A 9637-nucleotide genomic window follows, 5' to 3' on the forward strand; every position below is an offset into this window, starting at 1 on the left:
ACCCTGAGGTTGACTTTAGTGACATGACGTGAGCTCCACACCAGTAAACTCCAGAGTCGTCTGCTCTCAGATCAGTGATGTTGACAGTAAAGACTCCAGCAGACGCTTCATCACTGATAGAGAATCGAGCATCATCTGATGGTCTCCAATGAATCTCCATCCTTCACACACGTGGAGGCTTCATGTGCTTTGCAGAAGCTTTTCTGATCTCCATCATGATGTCTGCACTGGATGGACACGTCGTCTCCTTCATACTTAGTCAAGCTCAGCTCTGGAAATGATCAGAAACACAAGAACATCAGTGGACAGGCCTAGTTTTCCACATACAGATGTGTGAAGCTTCCTCACCCTGCTTGATGATGACCATCAGATGAGTGTAAAGATAATTCAGCTCTCTGTCTAATGTCACTGCGCACCAGTATTTCCCAGCATCCTCTGCTGTCAGTCCAGTGATGGTCCCAGTGAAGACACTTGCTGTGACATCTTCATGCAGAGTCAGTCTCTCTTTCTCTTCTCTCACAGTCTCATCCAGAGGATGTGTGTCTCTAGTGGAGCACTTCCCCTTACAGAGAGACTTTGACTTTGATTGATAGATTGAATCATAAGGGCAGAAGATCTGAGCAGATTCTCCTTCACGTCTCACTACTGGAGACACTGCACACAAACACACACATTTAACACACAGATGATGGTGAACAGACTGTATTTACTCCAGAATCATCTGAATGGACTCACTGATGACGCTGAGCTGGATTTTAGTGGTCAGGGAGATGAAGGTCAGATTTGTGTCTCTGGTTTCTGCTCCACACCAGTAAACTCCAGCATCTCTGACACTCACATTACTGATGCTCACTGTAAAAACTCTCTCTTCATTTTTCACAGATGCTCTTGTTGTCTGGCAGCTCTTATGATCCTCCTCTTTGCCGAAATATACTTTCAGTTTTTTTGGCATTTGACAGCTGATGTTCACTTCTCCACCAAGATGAACAGATTCAGTCATGACTTTTGGATATTTTGCATCTTTAGATAAAGACAATAAAAAGTCAGAAGAGATAATTTATATACTCAAGATAAAGTATCTGCTGTTTCCTCACCGTGTGTGATGTTGAGCTGAAGTTGAGTGAATCTCTCAGTATATTCAGAGTCCTTCACTCCACACCTGTATGTTCCTGCATCTGCAGCTTTCAGCTCTCTAAAAAACACCATCAAGACTCCTGCTCTGGTGTCGTCATCTACAGAAACATCTCCATTCTTCATCCATTCCTCCTGATCTCCTGAACATCCAGCTGATGATTCTTTACAGATGTATTTTGTCTTGGTTTTGTGTTGAGGATATTTACACTTGATCATCAGAGCAGCTCCTGAGGAGCCAATCACTTTGGATACGCCCACTTTAGCTGTCAATCACAAACATCATCAATTCAGATCCACTGATGTTTATTATCACACAGATTTTAGCTTTAAAAACAGATTTGATTTGAGTTTACATAACTGTGGGGATAAGCAAGTTCAGTCCTGGAGAATTATATTTTTGTTAATTAAACACAGCTCAACAAGCTACTCGAGGTTTGAGTGTTGAAAAAGCGATTCTCAGTGATTCGGATGCGCATGCTCGAGTGACGTCACTGTCGCTGTACGGTAGCCTAGCTGCGTATGTTTAGAGTTTAGACTCGCAATTTACATTGTATCATAAAATACCTCCTCATTCGCTAAATATTCGCTCCACATTCGCTAAATATTTATCTCTCCTACTTAGGGTGAACAATCCCTTAACACACTCATACAAACAAATCTACTTTCAAACGTTCTGTCTCTTGAGCATCCGCCTGTTGCTTGTAGATTTAGCCTGCTAGCACCACTGCCTCTTTCATTCACTTATTTTCTCACTTACTGGCTTTGCTCTTCACCTTGTACAATGTCGCTTGCGTGTCTGTCCTTGAGTGCAGGAGAAGCATTGATGGAGGCGCTGGAACTGGAAGCAGTGGAGTCCCAGATTCGCTCCCTCGAGACGAAGCGAGTGCAGCTCCGGGAACAACGGGCTTTGCTCGTAACCGGTACTCGCTCGTCTGAGGTAAGTGTACAATACAATCACGATACTCCATCTTCCTCCACCCCGCGTGTTTCTCTGTTCAGGCCCAGCGCACCTAGGACGCGGTTTGCCCAGGCGTCGTTCACAGAACGTCTCCTCCTCCGGTGTTTGAGATCCCCACGGAGAACGGCTTCGCCCCTCTCCGCAAGACGGGTCGTGATGTGGCCATCATTGGTGACTCCATCGTGCACCACGTCTGCTCCGCTTCCTCCAAAGGTAACAAAGTACGCACTTTCTGCTTCCCTGGTGCCCGAGTTAAGAATATTTCTGCACAGATACCTACTATCCTGAGCGCTGCCGAGAGCCTCGGTGCCGTCGTCCTCCACGTGGGGACGAACTACACCGGGCTTCGGCAGACGGAGATCCTGAAGAAGGACTTCAGGAGCCTGATCCAGATGGTTCGACGCACCTCGCCCGCCACGCAGATCATCGTTTCTGGACCGCTTCCTACCTACCGCCGAGGAAATGAAAGGTTCAGTAGACTTTTTGCTCTGAATGAATGGCTATTAACATGGTGTGAAGAACAGAAATTGCTCTTTGCCAATAACTGGAATCTTTTCTGGGAGCGTCCTAGGCTTTTCCGCGCTGACGGGCTGCATCCCAGTCGAGCTGGAGCTGAACTCCTGTCGGACAACATCTCCAGAATACTTCGCTCTATCTGACTAGTAAGTAAAAATTCACAAAATTCATAATTTAGCCATACAGAGTCCTAAACATCAGGTCACTAGCACCTAAAGCACTTCTCATAAATGAAATAATAACAGATAACAATCTTAATGCACTCTGTCTCACTGAAACCTGGCTGAAACAAAATGACTATATTAGTTTAAATGAGGCAACTCCTCCAGGATTCTTATATAAACATGAGGCTCGTCAAACTGGTCGTGGTGGTGGAGTCGCGTCAATCTTTAGTGATATTCTTAATGTTAATCAGAGAAACGGACTTATGTTTAGCTCCTTTGAAGTACTAGCGCTTAAGGTTGTCCTTCCAAACACTATGCAAAAACCTATGTTATCTCTCGCTCTAATCACCATATATAGACCCCCAGGACCCTATGTCAATTTTTCTAAAAGAGTTTTCTGATTTTATCTCTGACTTACTAGTTAAAACTGATAAAATACTAATTGTAGGAGACTTTAACATCCACATAGATGACGCTAACGACACATTAGGGCTCGCGTTTATGGATTTATTACATTCACTAGGGATAAAGCAAAACGTTGTTGGTCCAACCCATCGCTTAACGCACACATTAGATCTAATTTTGTCTTATGGAATTGTAATAACTTACAGAGACAAGAGTCAATTTTGCTTCAGCATTTACTTGAAGGTTTGGTACCAAACAATGTTTTGATTACATCACAGGTGGCTGGCAAACACACACACAAGGTATTCTTCTTCACTGCTTTTTAAGCATACACAAAACCATTAGTCTGCCCTCTACAGGTCAAAATGTAAAACTATCTGACAATGCAACAGGAATTGAGGTCACTAATGTAGACATTATACCACAAAGTGATGATATTACAGACCACTACCTCTTACTATATAAGCTGTGTTTACCTGAAATTAGCAGATCCGCTCCGATATATCGCCCTAGTAGAACTATTGTTCCATCCACTAAAGATGAATTTATAAATAACTTACCTGATCTTTCTCTACTTCGAAATGCACCCGCAAACGCAAATGACCTTGATGTAGTAACCAGCAGTATGGATGCCATCTTTACTAGCACTCTAAATACTGTGGCACCCATCAAACTAAAAAAGGCTAGAGAGAATAAAACTACACCGTGGTATAATAGTCATACCCGCGCTCTCAAAACAGCAACCCGTGCCCTGGAACGTAAATGGAAAAAAACTAATTTAGAAGTATTTAGAATTGCATACAAAGACAGTATGTCCAGCTATAGGAGGGCTTTAAAATCTGCCAGGGCTGAGCACCTCCGCAAACTGATAGAAAATAATCATAACAATCCTAGATTCTTATTTAACACCATCGCTAAATTAACAAATAATCGGTCATCTTTGGAACAAAACGTTCCACCGCAAATTAGTAGTGATGACTTCATGAATTTATTCAGTGATAAAATAGAAGGCTTTAGACAGAAAATAGGAGATATTAAACTTTCTGCACCGCCTTATACTTCAGATCCAGTAAACACGCCTCTGAATCTAAATAACCTACAGTGCTTTAAAATCATAGAACAGGAAGAGCTAGACAAAATTATAAATAGCTCTAAATCAGCTACGTGTATATTGGACCCAATTCCGACAAAGTTATTGAAAGAATTGCTACCTGTTATAGGAGAACCTCTTCTTAACATTATCAACTCTTCTTTATCTTTAGGCCACGTTCCAAATCCTTACAAGCTAGCTGTTATTAAACCTATTATTAAGAAACCACAGCTGGACCCCAGCAACTTAGCTAATTATAGGCCTATTTCAAACCTTCCATTTATATCTAAAATACTTGAAAAAGTTGTTTCTGCTCAATTATGCTCCCTTCTGCAGACCAACAATGTTTTTGAAGTGTTTCAGTCAGGTTTCAGAGCTCATCACAGTACAGAAACTGCATTAGTGAAAATAACCAATGATCTACTCTTAGCTGCTGACCAAGGGTGCATCTCGCTATTAGTTTTACTTGATCTTAGTGCTGCATTTGACACCATTGACCATGGTATCCTCATTAATCCTTAAAGTCTACAGGTGTCCAGGGACAGGCCCTACAATGGTTTAAGTCATACTTAGCTGACCGTTACCAGTTTGTGAATATTAATGGACAGCCTTCACAAATCAGCCCAGTAAAATACGGGGTGCCTCAAGGATCAGTTTTAGGCCCTTTGCTGTTTACAATATACATGCTACCCCTGGGAGACATTATTAGAAGACATGGGATCAGCTTTCACTGCTATGCAGATGATACTCAATTATATATTTCAACTAAACCTGACGAGACGTCTAAACTGTCTAAGCTAACTGAGTGTATTAAAGATGTTAAAGACTGGATGACCAACAATTATCTTCTCTTAAACTCAGACAAAACAGAATTATTACTTATTGGGCCTAAATCCTGTACACGGCAGAACTAACAAACCGACCTACAACTAGAGGGATACAAAGTTAGCGTTAGCTCTACTATAAAAGATCTGGGTGTGATATTAGACAGTAATTTAACTTTTAAAAATCATATATCCCATGTCACAAAAACTGCTTTCTTTCATCTGAGAAATATCGCTAAGTTACGAAGTATGCTATCCATCTCAGATGCAGAAAAGCTAGTCCATGCTTTTATGACTTCTAGGCTGGACTACTGTAATGCACTGTTTGCTGGCTGCCCAGCATCCTCTATTAACAAACTTCAGCTAGTACAAAATGCAGCTGCCAGAGTTCTTACCAGGTCTAGAAAATTTGATCACATCACCCCAATTTTATCCTCCTTACACTGGCTGCCTGTTAAGTTTCGTATTGAGTTTAAAATATTGCTTCTTACATATAAAGCTTTAAATAATCTAGCTCCTGTTTATCTAACCAATCTTCTGTCTCACTACAATCCAACTCGCTCTTTAAGATCTCAAAACTCAGGGCTTCTGGTAGTACCTAGAATAGCAAAGTCGAGTAAAGGAGGTCGAGCCTTCTCATTTATAGCTCCTAAACTCTGGAATAGCCTTCCTGATAACGTCCGAGGCTCAGACACACTCTCCCAATTCAAAACTAGATTAAAGACCTATCTGTTCAGTAAAGCATACACTTAGTGCACCACTTAGGGGGCTTCCACACAGGTTATGCATCTTGTTGATATACACTGTGAACATCAGCTATGCTAATTATTTTCTTTATTCTCCATTTCCACCTGGGGATACTCTTCCCGAGGCCCTCAGACTATGCAGAGTCACTGATTCGATCCAAGACCAACGACGAGATGATCCCAAGGTTTCCATAATCCTGGACCAGGCCGTATCCTGAGCAGCTACTGTGATGGTCATGGAGGAGTGGAGAACACTGAGACTGATTCCTGTGACGCTCCAGAGACAGACGAGTCTTCGCTGAGGCCAGCTTCCAGCCTCCGCCACTGAGACTGCAGCTCTGCACAAGACGTTTGGCCAGCGGAGAAATTAAAATAGTCGTGCCCAACTGAGTCCTGGTTTCTCTCAAAGTTTCTTTTCTTCACTTCCGCCAATTAGTGAAGTTTTTTTCCCTCTCCGCTGTCGCCACTGGCTTGCATGGTTCGGGATCTGTAGAGCTGCGCATCGATGGATTTGCTCTTCAGTGTTTGGACTCTCAGTAGTGATTATTAAACCACACTGAACTGAGCTCAACTGAACTGAACTTAAACACTACAAACTGAACTACACTGTTCCTATTTACTGTGACCTTTTATGTGAAGCTGCTTTGACACAATCTACATTGTAGAAGCGCTATACAAATAAAGGTGAATTGAATTGAATTGAAAAAGCTACAAGCTGGTGAGTTTAATGAAGACCGGATCAAATCTCTGCAAGACTGTGGATCTCCAAGACCAAACTTGCTTACCCCTGTCTTACTTACTAATAATCTGCAGATGTACAGTATCACCAATGTAATAACTGTAAGAGAAGCCATTGACCCAAACTCCACATAAATAAACTCCTCCATCATCTGGTGTCACTGCAGTAATGCTCACACTCAAGAGCTTTCTCTCTCCGTCATCAGAAACTCTGAATCTGTTTTTCTGTTTCCATCTGTTGTAAATCACCTCAACTGAGTTTTTTACTTCTCTGATTATGATCTTGGAATTATCAATCTGACTGTGTGAATATTGACAGCTGAAGCTGGCCGTTTCTCCACTGTTCATCGTCACTCTCGTGGAAACTTCACAACAGGAATCTGTCATTTACATAAATAAGATATATATATGTTTTTAAACATAAAAGCTTTTTAATGATCAGTTACTCTAATTAAAACAACTAACACAACTGACCTTTGTTCACTGTTAAAGTCATGTCGATGGACCACTGGTCTGCTACTGTAATCCTGTATGTTCCAGCATCTTCTGTCATCAGTTCTTTAATGTAGATCATGAGGTGTCCATAATAGCTCAATAACGAGAATCGTCCTTTATTAATCCACTGACGATGTTGCCTGTTGTTTATTATTGTTCTACCTGGTAGTTTTCTCATGAATTTAGCATAATTTTCATGCCAAGGCTTCCGTGAACTAACAAGAAGGCTCCGTCCAGAGTAACCAGTGACATCAATATATCCCACCTCAGCTGTGGATCAGATTGATAATCAGAAAACAGCATCATTACAGCAGTGACTGAAAGAGAAAATATCTGACCTGAGATCAGCTGTAAAGTGAAGAAGATGATGATGAGGAGGATCTTCATTGTGACTTGAGTTGAGTGTGTTGTTGATGCTGAATGATGTGTGTGCATGTGTGTGTGTGTGTGTGTGTGTGTGTGTGGATCTCTCTGTCTCTACATCAGTCTGCTTTAATGACTTCCTCATTCTTCAGCTCTTTATCAGTAATGAGCAGCTTTACTGAACATCAGTGGACACCTGCTGGACAAAGCTGGAGTATTCTCTGTAAGTAAATCAGACCTGCAGTATTTAAATCCTCCACTAGATGGTGATAGATCACTGAAGTCCTCTAGAGTGCACATGGTGTTATATAGTAAGGCGCTACTGCAAATAATACTAGAAATCATCTGATACTTTAGTATTTCCCAACTTGAAGATGCATCAATAATACACATTTTCCATCTCTCCATAATAAAACACACCTGATTCAGCTCATCAGAAGAAATTCTAGTCCACAAGTCCAGATATATATATTGGTATATAATGAAGACATCTAGAATAATCAGTTCAGACACGCTGCAATAATCTATACAAACATCAGCTCAGTAAAAGCAGGATAATGAACAGACACATATTCACCACTAGATGGAGGCAGAAGATAAATTTAATCATTAATAAACATCAATAGTTGATGCTCTCAGGGAATAATTTCAGAGGATCTCTATAATGTTTTGTTGTCTCCATTTAAATGAGCTATTCCAAACAACAACAAAAAAACTCCACATGGAAATGATTAATTATAATATTTACAAATACTATTAAGATGTGACCACAAGTTGTGTGCAGTGCTTACATTTGTTTTAGAATTTTTATTTTAATTTGATATCCCAGAGTAATATGTTTTATATTTTAAAAGTAATGTAATAATTTATTGAAGAATTTATTGATTTATCAATTTAGAATCAATTCATAGTTTATTGATTTATCAGCATTGCTTTGATAAAAATGAGTGAGATTCATGATCCTCTGAACAATTAGTAATCACTGATATGCTTCGTTATGTGTAACAGGAAGTCAAAAACATTTCAGACAAAGACAAAAGACAAAATATTTCAGTGTTAGAAACAGATCAAAACGTAATTCATCACAGAAATCCGTCCTCTTTCTTTCTGTCCTGTCATTCGGAGGTCTAAAAGGAAATGGGAGGGGTCAAAACTCTGCTTACACCTCATTGGCTCTCGCATATTTGAATGTTCAGAGTTTTAACATTTAAAAACAAGCAAAAACTTGCTTACTTTATAGTGCAGATGTGTTTGTTTGCAGTTATATTGACTTACCTACGTAACCCTAACCCAATAAGCTGCACTTCCCTCTAAAATAAAGAATCTTAAATTATTTTTGGTACCGTACAACTTTCTGTAGAACTTTCAATAGAAGAGCTGGGATATTGTATCACTGATACTGTATTGTTTACAATTTTATTACCTACAGTATGTATATATTTTAGACCACATTATGTGCAATGTATATACTGTAAATTTTCTTTTTCTTAAACTCCACTATTTTTTATATATATTTTTTATATTAATGTTAAGCACCTCGGGTCTGAGAGTAACGCAATTTCGATTCTCTATATGTCTTGTACATGTGGCTGAATTGACAATAAAGCTGACTTTGACTTGACTTTGATATATAGAGCTGGGATGTTTTTTTATAAATTGTTCGCATTTTAAGCCTTTTAATAATAAAAAAATGTTACACACATCCAAACTTTGAAGCTCAATATCTCAAAATCATTCAGAACCTTATAATTCCAAGGTGACGACATGTGTATCTATATATATATATATATAAAATGAACAGAATGCTTTTATAGAGTGGAAAGTTTGTGACCATCATTTTTTTAATATCACACCTGCAGATGACTGTACTGTTGGGTTGTGGTTTGACAAACACACACATACTGACAGAAATAACAGTCCTGCAAACACACACCACTTAAAAGCACTTACAGTTTCAGAAAGTCTCTTTATTCTTGCAAAACAAAGGTATTTTCTTCTGAAATTACACAATTTACATGTTAAAATGCTGTAAAAGTTAAACTTTTGTGCTAAAATACACTTGTGACCATTTAAACCCCTGTACAAACATTTCACACTCAACAATACTGCCATATCTCTGTCCAGAATATCAGGCAGATTATGTTCGCATCTATCTTGAACTCAGAAAAGCAAAATGGACACCACTGACTTTTATACTCATTGGC

Source organism: Danio aesculapii, chromosome 1, assembly GCF_903798145.1.
Source record: "Danio aesculapii chromosome 1, fDanAes4.1, whole genome shotgun sequence".
In the NCBI taxonomy this organism is placed as follows: Eukaryota; Metazoa; Chordata; class Actinopteri; order Cypriniformes; family Danionidae; genus Danio; species Danio aesculapii.